Below are 14,545 nucleotides of genomic sequence, written 5' to 3'. Positions count from 1 at the left end.
ACACTTTGAGACAGACTGTTTCCTACAACATGGGAACAACTTTTTCCATCAAGCATCTTCGACAGCTCGACTGGAGTCGCGATCCATCAAGTTCAGATCAACACTTTGAGATGGCTTGTTTTCAAAAACGAGAACAACTTACGGCTTTTAAAGCTGTTCAACAGCAATCAAGATCCATCATGCTGATGACAACCACAAAGGGACTCGAACCCTTAATCTTCTGATCCTAAGTCAGACGCCTTATCCATTAGGCCACGTGGTCTCTTGCTTAAAAATTAACCACAAACATTTTGAGATAGCTTGTTTCCAATTACAAGAACACCATTCCTTAATTAGGCATCTTCAACAGCTTGAGAAGAATCAAGACGGACCCAGTTCAGAGAAAGGAACACAATTCTGTGGACAACGAGGCAGCGACTCTCAATCTTCTCACCATAAGTCAGACGCCTTATCCGTAACGACATGTATTCACTTCTTGCTAATTTAACCACACACACTTTGAGACAGACTGTTTCCAACAACATGGGAACAACTTTTCCAATCAAGCATCTTCGACAGCTCAACTGAAGACGCGATTCATCAAGTTCAGATCAACACTTTGAGATGGCTTTTTTCCATAAACGAGACCAACTTATGGCTTTTAAAGCTCTTCAACAGCAATTAAGATCCATCATGCTGATGACAATCACGAAGGGACTCGAACCCTTAATCTTCTGATCCGAAGTCAGACGCCTTATCCATTAGGCCACTTGGTCTCTTGCTTCAGAACTAACCATAAACATTTTGAGATAGCTTGTTTCCAATTACGAGAACACTATTCCTTAAGTCAGATGCCTTTTCCGTAACGACATGTATTCACTTCTTGCTAATTTAACCACACACACTTTGAGACAGACTGTTTCCTACAACATGGGAACAACTTTTTCCATCAAGCATCTTCGACAGCTCGACTGGAGTCGCGATCCATCAAGTTCAGATCAACACTTTGAGATGGCTTGTTTTCAAAAACGAGAACAACTTACGGCTTTTAAAGCTGTTCAACAGCAATCAAGAACCATCATGCTGATGACAATCACGAAGGGACTCGAACCCTTAATCTTCTGATCCGAAGTCAGACGCCTTATCCATTAGGCCACGTGGTCTCTTGCTTCAGAACTAACCATAAACATTTTGAGATAGCTTGTTTCCAATTACGAGAACACTATTCCTTAAGTCAGATGCCTTTTCCGTAACGACATGTATTCACTTCTTGCTAATTTAACCACACACACTTTGAGACAGACTGTTTCCTACAACATGGGAACAACTTTATCCATCAAGCATCTTCGACAGCTCGACTGGAGTCGCGATCCATCAAGTTCAGATCAACACTTTGAGATGGCTTGTTTTCAAAAACGAGAACAACTTACGGCTTTTAAAGCTGTTCAACAGCAATCAAGAACCATCATGCTGATGACTACCACGAAGGGACTCGAACCCTTAATCTTCTGATCCGAAGTCAGACGCCTTATCCATTAGGCCACGTGGTCTCTTGCTTCAGAAGTAACCACAAACATTTTAAAATAGCTTGTTTCCAATTACAAGAACACCATTCCTTAATTAGGCATCTTCAACAGCTTGAGAGGAATCAAGACGGACCCAGTTCAGAGAAAAGAACACAATTCTGTGGACAACGAGGAAGCGACTCTCAATCTTCTCACCATAAATCAGACGCCTTATCCGTAACGACATGTATTCACTTCTTGCTAATTTAACCACACACACTTTGAGACAGACTGTTTCCTACAACATGTGAACAACTTTTTCCATCAAGCATCTTCGACAGCTCGACTGGAGTCGCGATCCATCAAGTTCAGATCAACACTTTGAGATGGCTTGTTTCCAAAAAAGAGAACAACTTATGGCTTTTAAAGCTCTTCAACAGCAATCAAGATCCATCATGCTGATGACAACCACGAAGGGACTCGAACCCTTAATCTTCTGATCCGAAGTCAGACGCCTTATCCATTAGGCCACGTGGTCTCTTGCTTCAGAACTAACCATAAACATTTTTAGATAGCTTGTTTCCAATTACGAGAAAACTATTCCTTAAGTCAGATGCCTTTTCCGTAACGACATGTATTCACTTCTTGCTAATTTAACCACACACACTTTGAGACAGACTGTTTCCTACAACATGGGAACAACTTTATCCATCAAGCATCTTCGACAGCTCGACTGGAGTCGCGATCCATCAAGTTCAGATCAACACTTTGAGATGGCTTGATTCCAAAAACGAGAACAACTTACGGCTTTTAAAGCTCTTCAACAGCAATGAAGATCCATCATGCTGATGACAGCCACAAAGGGACTTGAACCCTAAATCTTCTGATTTGAAGTCAGACGCCTTATCCATTAGGCCACGTGGTCTCTTGCTTAAGAATTAACCACAAACATTTTGAGATAGCTTGTTTCCAGTTACAAAAACACCATTTCTTAATTAGGCATCTTCAACAGCTTGAGAGGAGTCAAGATGGATCTAGTTCAGAGAAAGGAACACAATTCTGTGGACAACGAGGCAGCGACTCTCAATCTTCTCACCATAAGCCAGACGCCTTATCCGTAACAACATGTATTCACTTCTTGCTAATTTAACCACACACACTTTGAGACAGACTGTTTCCAACAACATGGGAACAACTTTTTCCATCAAGCATCTTCGACAGCTCAACTGAAGACGCGATTCATCAAGTTCAGATCAACACTTTGAGATGGCTTTTTTCCATAAACGAGACCAACTTATGGCTTTTAAAGCTCTTCAACAGCAATTAAGATCCATCATGCTGATGACAATCACGAAGGGACTCGAACCCTTAATCTTCTGATCCGAAGTCAGACGCCTTATCCATTAGGCCACTTGGTCTCTTGCTTCAGAACTAACCATAAACATTTTGAGATAGCTTGTTTCCAATTACGAGAACACTATTCCTTAAGTCAGATGCCTTTTCCGTAACGACATGTATTCACTTCTTGCCAATTTAACCACACACACTTTGAGACAGACTGTTTCCTACAACATGGGAACAACTTTATCCATCAAGCATCTTCGACAGCTCGACTGGAGTCGCGATCCATCAAGTTCAGATCAACACTTTGAGATGGCTTGATTCCAAAAACAAGAACAACTTACGGCTTTTAAAGCTCTTCAACAGCAATGAAGATCCATCATGCTGATGACAGCCACAAAGGGACTTGAACCCTAAATCTTCTGATTTGAAGTCAGACGCCTTATCCATTAGGCCACGTGGTCTCTTGCTTAAGAATTAACCACAAACATTTTGAGATAGCTTGTTTCCAGTTACAAAAACACCATTTCTTAATTAGCCATATTCAACAGCTTGAGAGGAGTCAAGATGGATCTAGTTCAGAGAAAGGAACACAATTCTGTGGACAACGAGGAAGCGACTCTCAATCTTCTCACCATAAATCAGACGCCTTATCCGTAACGACATGTATTCACTTCTTGCTAATTTAACCACACACACTTTGAGACAGACTGTTTCCTACAACATGTGAACAACTTTTTCCATCAAGCATCTTCGACAGCTCGACTGGAGTCGCGATCCATCAAGTTCAGATCAACACTTTGAGATGGCTTGTTTCCAAAAAAGAGAACAACTTATGGCTTTTAAAGCTCTTCAACAGCAATCAAGATCCATCATGCTGATGACAACCACGAAGGGACTCGAACCCTTAATCTTCTGATCCGAAGTCAGACGCCTTATCCATTAGGCCACGTGGTCTCTTGCTTCAGAACTAACCATAAACATTTTTAGATAGCTTGTTTCCAATTACGAGAAAACTATTCCTTAAGTCAGATGCCTTTTCCGTAACGACATGTATTCACTTCTTGCTAATTTAACCACACACACTTTGAGACAGACTGTTTCCTACAACATGGGAACAACTTTATCCATCAAGCATCTTCGACAGCTCGACTGGAGTCGCGATCCATCAAGTTCAGATCAACACTTTGAGATGGCTTGATTCCAAAAACGAGAACAACTTACGGCTTTTAAAGCTCTTCAACAGCAATGAAGATCCATCATGCTGATGACAGCCACAAAGGGACTTGAACCCTAAATCTTCTGATTTGAAGTCAGACGCCTTATCCATTAGGCCACGTGGTCTCTTGCTTAAGAATTAACCACAAACATTTTGAGATAGCTTGTTTCCAGTTACAAAAACACCATTTCTTAATTAGCCATATTCAACAGCTTGAGAGGAGTCAAGATGGATCTAGTTCAGAGAAAGGAACACAATTCTGTGGACAACGAGGAAGCGACTCTCAATCTTCTCACCATAAATCAGACGCCTTATCCGTAACAACATGTATTCACTTCTTGCTAATTTAACCACACACACTTTGAGACAGACTGTTTCCTACAACATGTGAACAACTTTTTCCATCAAGCATCTTCGACAGCTCGACTGGAGTCGCGATCCATCAAGTTCAGATCAACACTTTGAGATGGCTTGTTTCCAAAAAAGAGAACAACTTATGGCTTTTAAAGCTCTTCAACAGCAATCAAGATCCATCATGCTGATGACAACCACGAAGGGACTCGAACCCTTAATCTTCTGATCCGAAGTCAGACGCCTTATCCATTAGGCCACGTGGTCTCTTGCTTCAGAACTAACCATAAACATTTTTAGATAGCTTGTTTCCAATTACGAGAAAACTATTCCTTAAGTCAGATGCCTTTTCCGTAACGACATGTATTCACTTCTTGCTAATTTAACCACACACACTTTGAGACAGACTGTTTCCTACAACATGGGAACAACTTTATCCATCAAGCATCTTCGACAGCTCGACTGGAGTCGCGATCCATCAAGTTCAGATCAACACTTTGAGATGGCTTGATTCCAAAAACGAGAACAACTTACGGCTTTTAAAGCTCTTCAACAGCAATGAAGATCCATCATGCTGATGACAGCCACAAAGGGACTTGAACCCTAAATCTTCTGATTTGAAGTCAGACGCCTTATCCATTAGGCCACGTGGTCTCTTGCTTAAGAATTAACCACAAACATTTTGAGATAGCTTGTTTCCAGTTACAAAAACACCATTTCTTAATTAGGCATCTTCAACAGCTTGAGAGGAGTCAAGATGGATCTAGTTCAGAGAAAGGAACACAATTCTGTGGACAACGAGGCAGCGACTCTCAATCTTCTCACCATAAGCCAGACGCCTTATCCGTAACAACATGTATTCACTTCTTGCTAATTTAACCACACACACTTTGAGACAGACTGTTTCCAACAACATGGGAACAACTTTTTCCATCAAGCATCTTCGACAGCTCAACTGAAGACGCGATTCATCAAGTTCAGATCAACACTTTGAGATGGCTTTTTTCCATAAACGAGACCAACTTATGGCTTTTAAAGCTCTTCAACAGCAATTAAGATCCATCATGCTGATGACAATCACGAAGGGACTCGAACCCTTAATCTTCTGATCCGAAGTCAGACGCCTTATCCATTAGGCCACTTGGTCTCTTGCTTCAGAACTAACCATAAACATTTTGAGATAGCTTGTTTCCAATTACGAGAACACTATTCCTTAAGTCAGATGCCTTTTCCGTAACGACATGTATTCACTTCTTGCCAATTTAACCACACACACTTTGAGACAGACTGTTTCCTACAACATGGGAACAACTTTATCCATCAAGCATCTTCGACAGCTCGACTGGAGTCGCGATCCATCAAGTTCAGATCAACACTTTGAGATGGCTTGATTCCAAAAACAAGAACAACTTACGGCTTTTAAAGCTCTTCAACAGCAATGAAGATCCATCATGCTGATGACAGCCACAAAGGGACTTGAACCCTAAATCTTCTGATTTGAAGTCAGACGCCTTATCCATTAGGCCACGTGGTCTCTTGCTTAAGAATTAACCACAAACATTTTGAGATAGCTTGTTTCCAGTTACAAAAACACCATTTCTTAATTAGCCATATTCAACAGCTTGAGAGGAGTCAAGATGGATCTAGTTCAGAGAAAGGAACACAATTCTGTGGACAACGAGGAAGCGACTCTCAATCTTCTCACCATAAATCAGACGCCTTATCCGTAACGACATGTATTCACTTCTTGCTAATTTAACCACACACACTTTGAGACAGACTGTTTCCTACAACATGTGAACAACTTTTTCCATCAAGCATCTTCGACAGCTCGACTGGAGTCGCGATCCATCAAGTTCAGATCAACACTTTGAGATGGCTTGTTTCCAAAAAAGAGAACAACTTATGGCTTTTAAAGCTCTTCAACAGCAATCAAGATCCATCATGCTGATGACAACCACGAAGGGACTCGAACCCTTAATCTTCTGATCCGAAGTCAGACGCCTTATCCATTAGGCCACGTGGTCTCTTGCTTCAGAACTAACCATAAACATTTTTAGATAGCTTGTTTCCAATTACGAGAAAACTATTCCTTAAGTCAGATGCCTTTTCCGTAACGACATGTATTCACTTCTTGCTAATTTAACCACACACACTTTGAGACAGACTGTTTCCTACAACATGGGAACAACTTTATCCATCAAGCATCTTCGACAGCTCGACTGGAGTCGCGATCCATCAAGTTCAGATCAACACTTTGAGATGGCTTGATTCCAAAAACGAGAACAACTTACGGCTTTTAAAGCTCTTCAACAGCAATGAAGATCCATCATGCTGATGACAGCCACAAAGGGACTTGAACCCTAAATCTTCTGATTTGAAGTCAGACGCCTTATCCATTAGGCCACGTGGTCTCTTGCTTAAGAATTAACCACAAACATTTTGAGATAGCTTGTTTCCAGTTACAAAAACACCATTTCTTAATTAGGCATCTTCAACAGCTTGAGAGGAGTCAAGATGGATCTAGTTCAGAGAAAGGAACACAATTCTGTGGACAACGAGGCAGCGACTCTCAATCTTCTCACCATAAGCCAGACGCCTTATCCGTAACAACATGTATTCACTTCTTGCTAATTTAACCACACACACTTTGAGACAGACTGTTTCCAACAACATGGGAACAACTTTTTCCATCAAGCATCTTCGACAGCTCAACTGAAGACGCGATTCATCAAGTTCAGATCAACACTTTGAGATGGCTTTTTTCCATAAACGAGACCAACTTATGGCTTTTAAAGCTCTTCAACAGCAATTAAGATCCATCATGCTGATGACAATCACGAAGGGACTCGAACCCTTAATCTTCTGATCCGAAGTCAGACGCCTTATCCATTAGGCCACTTGGTCTCTTGCTTCAGAACTAACCATAAACATTTTGAGATAGCTTGTTTCCAATTACGAGAACACTATTCCTTAAGTCAGATGCCTTTTCCGTAACGACATGTATTCACTTCTTGCCAATTTAACCACACACACTTTGAGACAGACTGTTTCCTACAACATGGGAACAACTTTATCCATCAAGCATCTTCGACAGCTCGACTGGAGTCGCGATCCATCAAGTTCAGATCAACACTTTGAGATGGCTTGATTCCAAAAACAAGAACAACTTACGGCTTTTAAAGCTCTTCAACAGCAATGAAGATCCATCATGCTGATGACAGCCACAAAGGGACTTGAACCCTAAATCTTCTGATTTGAAGTCAGACGCCTTATCCATTAGGCCACGTGGTCTCTTGCTTAAGAATTAACCACAAACATTTTGAGATAGCTTGTTTCCAGTTACAAAAACACCATTTCTTAATTAGCCATATTCAACAGCTTGAGAGGAGTCAAGATGGATCTAGTTCAGAGAAAGGAACACAATTCTGTGGACAACGAGGAAGCGACTCTCAATCTTCTCACCATAAATCAGACGCCTTATCCGTAACGACATGTATTCACTTCTTGCTAATTTAACCACACACACTTTGAGACAGACTGTTTCCTACAACATGTGAACAACTTTTTCCATCAAGCATCTTCGACAGCTCGACTGGAGTCGCGATCCATCAAGTTCAGATCAACACTTTGAGATGGCTTGTTTCCAAAAAAGAGAACAACTTATGGCTTTTAAAGCTCTTCAACAGCAATCAAGATCCATCATGCTGATGACAACCACGAAGGGACTCGAACCCTTAATCTTCTGATCCGAAGTCAGACGCCTTATCCATTAGGCCACGTGGTCTCTTGCTTCAGAACTAACCATAAACATTTTGAGATAGCTTGTTTCCAATTACGAGAAAACTATTCTTTAAGTCAGATGCCTTTTCCGTAACGACATGTATTCACTTCTTGCTAATTTAACCACACACACTTTGAGACAGACTGTTTCCTACAACATGGGAACAACTTTATCCATCAAGCATCTTCGACAGCTCGACTGGAGTCGCGATCCATCAAGTTCAGATCAACACTTTGAGATGGCTTGATTCCAAAAACGAGAACAACTTACGGCTTTTAAAGCTCTTCAACAGCAATGAAGATCCATCATGCTGATGACAGCCACAAAGGGACTTGAACCCTAAATCTTCTGATTTGAAGTCAGACGCCTTATCCATTAGGCCACGTGGTCTCTTGCTTAAGAATTAACCACAAACATTTTGAGATAGCTTGTTTCCAGTTACAAAAACACCATTTCTTAATTAGGCATCTTCAACAGCTTGAGAGGAGTCAAGATGGATCTAGTTCAGAGAAAGGAACACAATTCTGTGGAAAACGAGGCAGCGACTCTCAATCTTCTCACCATAAGCCAGACGCCTTATCCGTAACAACATGTATTCACTTCTTGCTAATTTAACCACACACACTTTGAGACAGACTGTTTCCAACAACATGGGAACAACTTTTTCCATCAAGCATCTTCGACAGCTCAACTGAAGACGCGATTCATCAAGTTCAGATCAACACTTTGAGATGGCTTTTTTCCATAAACGAGACCAACTTATGGCTTTTAAAGCTCTTCAACAGCAATTAAGATCCATCATGCTGATGACAATCACGAAGGGACTCGAACCCTTAATCTTCTGATCCGAAGTCAGACGCCTTATCCATTAGGCCACTTGGTCTCTTGCTTCAGAACTAACCATAAACATTTTGAGATAGCTTGTTTCCAATTACGAGAACACTATTCCTTAAGTCAGATGCCTTTTCCGTAACGACATGTATTCACTTCTTGCTAATTTAACCACACACACTTTGAGACAGACTGTTTCCTACAACGGAGGGAGTCAGATGGCTGAGCGGTGAGGGAGTCGGGCTAGTAATCTGAAGGTTGCCAGTTCGATTCCCCGCCCGTGCCAAATGACGTTGTGTCCTTGGGCAAGGCACTTCACCCTACTTGCTTCGGGGAGAATGTCCCTGTACTTACTGTAAGTCGCTCTGGATAAGAGCGTCTGCTAAATGACTAAATGTAAATGTAAATGTAAACATGGGAACAACTTTTTCCATCAAGCATCTTCGACAGCTCGACTGGAGTCGCGATCCATCAAGTTCAGATCAACACTTTGAGATGGCTTGTTTTCAAAAACGAGAACAACTTACGGCTTTTAAAGCTGTTCAACAGCAATCAAGAACCATCATGCTGATGACAATCACGAAGGGACTCGAACCCTTAATCTTCTGATCCAAAGTCAGACGCCTTATCCATTAGGCCACGTGGTCTCTTGCTTCAGAACTAACCATAAACATTTTGAGATAGCTTGTTTCCAATTACGAGAACACTATTCCTTAAGTCAGATGCCTTTTCCGTAACGACATGTATTCACTTCTTGCTAATTTAACCACACACACTTTGAGACAGACTGTTTCCTACAACATGGGAACAACTTTATCCATCAAGCATCTTCGACAGCTCGACTGGAGTCGCGATCCATCAAGTTCAGATCAACACTTTGAGATGGCTTGTTTTCAAAAACGAGAACAACTTACGGCTTTTAAAGCTGTTCAACAGCAATCAAGAACCATCATGCTGATGACTACCACGAAGGGACTCGAACCCTTAATCTTCTGATCCGAAGTCAGACGCCTTATCCATTAGGCCACGTGGTCTCTTGCTTCAGAAGTAACCACAAACATTTTAAAATAGCTTGTTTCCAATTACAAGAACACCATTCCTTAATTAGGCATCTTCAACAGCTTGAGAGGAATCAAGACGGACCCAGTTCAGAGAAAGGAACACAATTCTGTGGACAACGAGGAAGCGACTCTCAATCTTCTCACCATAAATCAGACGCCTTATCCGTAACGACATGTATTCACTTCTTGCTAATTTAACCACACACACTTTGAGACAGACTGTTTCCTACAACATGTGAACAACTTTTTCCATCAAGCATCTTCGACAGCTCGACTGGAGTCGCGATCCATCAAGTTCAGATCAACACTTTGAGATGGCTTGTTTCCAAAAAAGAGAACAACTTATGGCTTTTAAAGCTCTTCAACAGCAATCAAGATCCATCATGCTGATGACAACCACGAAGGGACTCGAACCCTTAATCTTCTGATCCGAAGTCAGACGCCTTATCCATTAGGCCACGTGGTCTCTTGCTTCAGAACTAACCATAAACATTTTGAGATAGCTTGTTTCCAATTACGAGAACACTATTCCTTAAGTCAGATGCCTTTTCCGTAACGACATGTATTCACTTCTTGCTAATTTAACCACACACACTTTGAGACAGACTGTTTCCTACAACATGGGAACAACTTTTTCCATCAAGCATCTTCGACAGCTCGACTGGAGTCGCGATCCATCAAGTTCAGATCAACACTTTGAGATGGCTTGTTTTCAAAAACGAGAACAACTTACGGCTTTTAAAGCTGTTCAACAGCAATCAAGATCCATCATGCTGATGACAACCACAAAGGGACTCGAACCCTTAATCTTTTGATCCTAAGTCAGACTCCTTATCCATTAGGCCACGTGGTCTCTTGCTTAAAAATTAACCACAAACATTTTGAGATAGCTTGTTTCCAATTACAAGAACACCATTCCTTAATTAGGCATCTTCAACAGCTTGAGAAGAATCAAGACGGACCCAGTTCAGAGAAAGGAACACAATTCTGTGGACAACGAGGCAGCGACTCTCAATCTTCTCACCATAAGTCAGACGCCTTATCCGTAACAACATGTATTCACTTCTTGCTAATTTAACCACACACACTTTGAGACAGACTGTTTCCAACAACATGGGAACAACTTTTCCAATCAAGCATCTTCGACAGCTCAACTGAAGACGCGATTCATCAAGTTCAGATCAACACTTTGAGATGGCTTTTTTCCATAAACGAGACCAACTTATGGCTTTTAAAGCTCTTCAACAGCAATTAAGATCCATCATGCTGATGACAATCACGAAGGGACTCGAACCCTTAATCTTCTGATCCGAAGTCAGACGCCTTATCCATTAGGCCACATGGTCTCTTGCTTCAGAAGTATCCATAAACATTTTGAGATAGCTTGTTTCCAATTGCGAGAACACTATTCCTTAAGTCAGATGCCTTTTCCGTAACGACATGTATTCACTTCTTGCTAATTTAACCACACACACTTTGAGACAGACTGTTTCCAACAACATGGGAACAACTTTTCCAATCAAGCATCTTCGACAGCTCAACTGAAGACGCGATTCATCAAGTTCAGATCAACACTTTGAGATGGCTTTTTTCCATAAACGAGACCAACTTGTGGCTTTTAAAGCTCTTCAACAGCAATTAAGATCCATCATGCTGATGACAATCACGAAGGGACTCGAACCCTTAATCTTCTGATCCGAAGTCAGACGCCTTATCCATTAGGCCACTTGGTCTCTTGCTTCAGAACTAACCATAAACATTTTGAGATAGCTTGTTTCCAATTGCGAGAACACTATTCCTTAAGTCAGATGCCTTTTCCGTAACGACATGTATTCACTTCTTGCTAATTTAACCACACACACTTTGAGACAGACTGTTTCCTACAACATGGGAACAACTTTTTCCATCAAGCATCTTCGACAGCTCGACTGGAGTCGCGATCCATCAAGTTCAGATCAACACTTTGAGATGGCTTGTTTTCAAAAACGAGAACAACTTACGGCTTTTAAAGCTGTTCAACAGCAATCAAGAACCATCATGCTGATGACAATCACGAAGGGACTCGAACCCTTAATCTTCTGATCCGAAGTCAGACGCCTTATCCATTAGGCCACGTGGTCTCTTGCTTCAGAACTAACCATAAACATTTTGAGATAGCTTGTTTCCAGTTACGAGAACACTATTCCTTAAGTCAGATGCCTTTTCCGTAACGACATGTATTCACTTCTTGCTAATTTAACCACACACACTTTGAGACAGACTGTTTCCTACAACATGGGAACAACTTTATCCATCAAGCATCTTCGACAGCTCGACTGGAGTCGCGATCCATCAAGTTCAGATCAACACTTTGAGATGGCTTGTTTTCAAAAACGAGAACAACTTACGGCTTTTAAAGCTGTTCAACAGCAATCAAGAACCATCATGCTGATGACTACCACGAAGGGACTCGAACCCTTAATCTTCTGATCCGAAGTCAGACGCCTTATCCATTAGGCCACGTGGTCTCTTGCTTCAGAAGTAACCACAAACATTTTAAAATAGCTTGTTTCCAATTACAAGAACACCATTCCTTAATTAGGCATCTTCAACAGCTTGAGAGGAATCAAGACGGACCCAGTTCAGAGAAAGGAACACAATTCTGTGTACAACGAGGAAGCGACTCTCAATCTTCTCACCATAAATCAGACGCCTTATCCGTAACGACATGTATTCACTTCTTGCTAATTTAACCACACACACTTTGAGACAGACTGTTTCCTACAACATGTGAACAACTTTTTCCATCAAGCATCTTCGACAGCTCGACTGGAGTCGCGATCCATCAAGTTCAGATCAACACTTTGAGATGGCTTGTTTCCAAAAAAGAGAACAACTTATGGCTTTTAAAGCTCTTCAACAGCAATCAAGATCCATCATGCTGATGACAACCACGAAGGGACTCGAACCCTTAATCTTCTGATCCGAAGTCAGACGCCTTATCCATTAGGCCACGTGGTCTCTTGCTTCAGAACTAACCATAAACATTTTGAGATAGCTTGTTTCCAATTACGAGAACACTATTCCTTAAGTCAGATGCCTTTTCCGTAACGACATGTATTCACTTCTTGCTAATTTAACCACACACACTTTGAGACAGACTGTTTCCTACAACATGGGAACAACTTTATCCATCAAGCATCTTCGACAGCTCGACTGGAGTCGCGATCCATCAAGTTCAGATCAACACTTTGAGATGGCTTGATTCCAAAAACGAGAACAACTTACGGCTTTTAAAGCTCTTCAACAGCAATGAAGATCCATCATGCTGATGACAGCCACAAAGGGATTTGAACCCTAAATCTTCTGATTTGAAGTCAGACGCCTTATCCATTAGGCCACGTGGTCTCTTGCTTAAGAATTAACCACAAACATTTTGAGATAGCTTGTTTCCAGTTACAAAAACACCATTTCTTAATTAGGCATCTTCAACAGCTTGAGAGGAGTCAAGATGGATCTAGTTCAGAGAAAGGAACACAATTCTGTGGACAACGAGGAAGCGACTCTCAATCTTCTCACCATAAGTCAGACGCCTTATCCGTAACAACATGTATTCACTTCTTGCTAATTTAACCACACACACTTTGAGACAGACTGTTTCCAACAACATGGGAACAACTTTTCCAATCAAGCATCTTCGACAGCTCAACTGAAGACGCGATTCATCAAGTTCAGATCAACACTTTGAGATGGCTTTTTTCCATAAACGAGACCAACTTATGGCTTTTAAAGCTCTTCAACAGCAATTAAGATCCATCATGCTGATGACAATCACGAAGGGACTCGAACCCTTAATCTTCTGATCCGAAGTCAGACGCCTTATCCATTAGGCCACATGGTCTCTTGCTTCAGAAGTATCCATAAACATTTTGAGATAGCTTGTTTCCAATTGCGAGAACACTATTCCTTAAGTCAGATGCCTTTTCCGTAACGACATGTATTCACTTCTTGCTAATTTAACCACACACACTTTGAGACAGACTGTTTCCAACAACATGGGAACAACTTTTCCAATCAAGCATCTTCGACAGCTCAACTGAAGACGCGATTCATCAAGTTCAGATCAACACTTTGAGATGGCTTTTTTCCATAAACGAGACCAACTTGTGGCTTTTAAAGCTCTTCAACAGCAATTAAGATCCATCATGCTGATGACAATCACGAAGGGACTCGAACCCTTAATCTTCTGATCCGAAGTCAGACGCCTTATCCATTAGGCCACTTGGTCTCTTGCTTCAGAACTAACCATAAACATTTTGAGATAGCTTGTTTCCAATTGCGAGAACACTATTCCTTAAGTCAGATGCCTTTTCCGTAACGACATGTATTCACTTCTTGCTAATTTAACCACACACACTTTGAGACAGACTGTTTCCTACAACATGGGAACAACTTTTTCCATCAAGCATCTTCGACAGCTCGACTGGAGTCGCGA

General features: G+C 41.4%; 11 non-coding genes across 11 annotated transcripts; all 11 read right to left on the bottom strand.

Annotated features, from left to right (window-relative positions):
• Positions 1 to 1,453: 1,453 nt before the first annotated feature.
• On the bottom strand, positions 1,454 to 1,529 carry trnar-ucg (transfer RNA arginine (anticodon UCG)). The gene has a single exon. It is a non-coding gene; the product is annotated as a tRNA-Arg (tRNA).
• A 420-nt stretch (positions 1,530 to 1,949) lies between these two features.
• Positions 1,950 to 2,022, bottom strand: trnar-ucg (transfer RNA arginine (anticodon UCG)). The gene has a single exon. It is a non-coding gene; the product is annotated as a tRNA-Arg (tRNA).
• A 1,687-nt stretch (positions 2,023 to 3,709) lies between these two features.
• Positions 3,710 to 3,782, bottom strand: trnar-ucg (transfer RNA arginine (anticodon UCG)). Its single transcript has one exon. It is a non-coding gene; the product is annotated as a tRNA-Arg (tRNA).
• Positions 3,783 to 4,589: 807 nt separating this feature from the next.
• On the bottom strand, positions 4,590 to 4,662 carry trnar-ucg (transfer RNA arginine (anticodon UCG)). The gene has a single exon. It is a non-coding gene; the product is annotated as a tRNA-Arg (tRNA).
• Positions 4,663 to 6,349: 1,687 nt separating this feature from the next.
• trnar-ucg (transfer RNA arginine (anticodon UCG)) lies at positions 6,350 to 6,422 on the bottom strand. Its single transcript has one exon. It is a non-coding gene; the product is annotated as a tRNA-Arg (tRNA).
• A 1,687-nt stretch (positions 6,423 to 8,109) lies between these two features.
• trnar-ucg (transfer RNA arginine (anticodon UCG)) lies at positions 8,110 to 8,182 on the bottom strand. The gene has a single exon. It is a non-coding gene; the product is annotated as a tRNA-Arg (tRNA).
• A 1,402-nt stretch (positions 8,183 to 9,584) lies between these two features.
• trnaq-uug (transfer RNA glutamine (anticodon UUG)) lies at positions 9,585 to 9,657 on the bottom strand. Its single transcript has one exon. It is a non-coding gene; the product is annotated as a tRNA-Gln (tRNA).
• A 311-nt stretch (positions 9,658 to 9,968) lies between these two features.
• Positions 9,969 to 10,044, bottom strand: trnar-ucg (transfer RNA arginine (anticodon UCG)). The gene has a single exon. It is a non-coding gene; the product is annotated as a tRNA-Arg (tRNA).
• A 420-nt stretch (positions 10,045 to 10,464) lies between these two features.
• trnar-ucg (transfer RNA arginine (anticodon UCG)) lies at positions 10,465 to 10,537 on the bottom strand. Its single transcript has one exon. It is a non-coding gene; the product is annotated as a tRNA-Arg (tRNA).
• A 1,965-nt stretch (positions 10,538 to 12,502) lies between these two features.
• trnar-ucg (transfer RNA arginine (anticodon UCG)) lies at positions 12,503 to 12,578 on the bottom strand. The gene has a single exon. It is a non-coding gene; the product is annotated as a tRNA-Arg (tRNA).
• Positions 12,579 to 12,998: 420 nt separating this feature from the next.
• Positions 12,999 to 13,071, bottom strand: trnar-ucg (transfer RNA arginine (anticodon UCG)). The gene has a single exon. It is a non-coding gene; the product is annotated as a tRNA-Arg (tRNA).
• Between the last annotated feature and the right edge of the window lie 1,474 nt (positions 13,072 to 14,545).

Source organism: Osmerus mordax, chromosome 11, assembly GCF_038355195.1.
Source record: "Osmerus mordax isolate fOsmMor3 chromosome 11, fOsmMor3.pri, whole genome shotgun sequence".
NCBI lineage: Eukaryota > Metazoa > Chordata > Actinopteri > Osmeriformes > Osmeridae > Osmerus > Osmerus mordax.
Note: the sequence above shows the minus strand (reverse complement) of the source record. Positions and strands in the feature narration are given on the sequence as shown.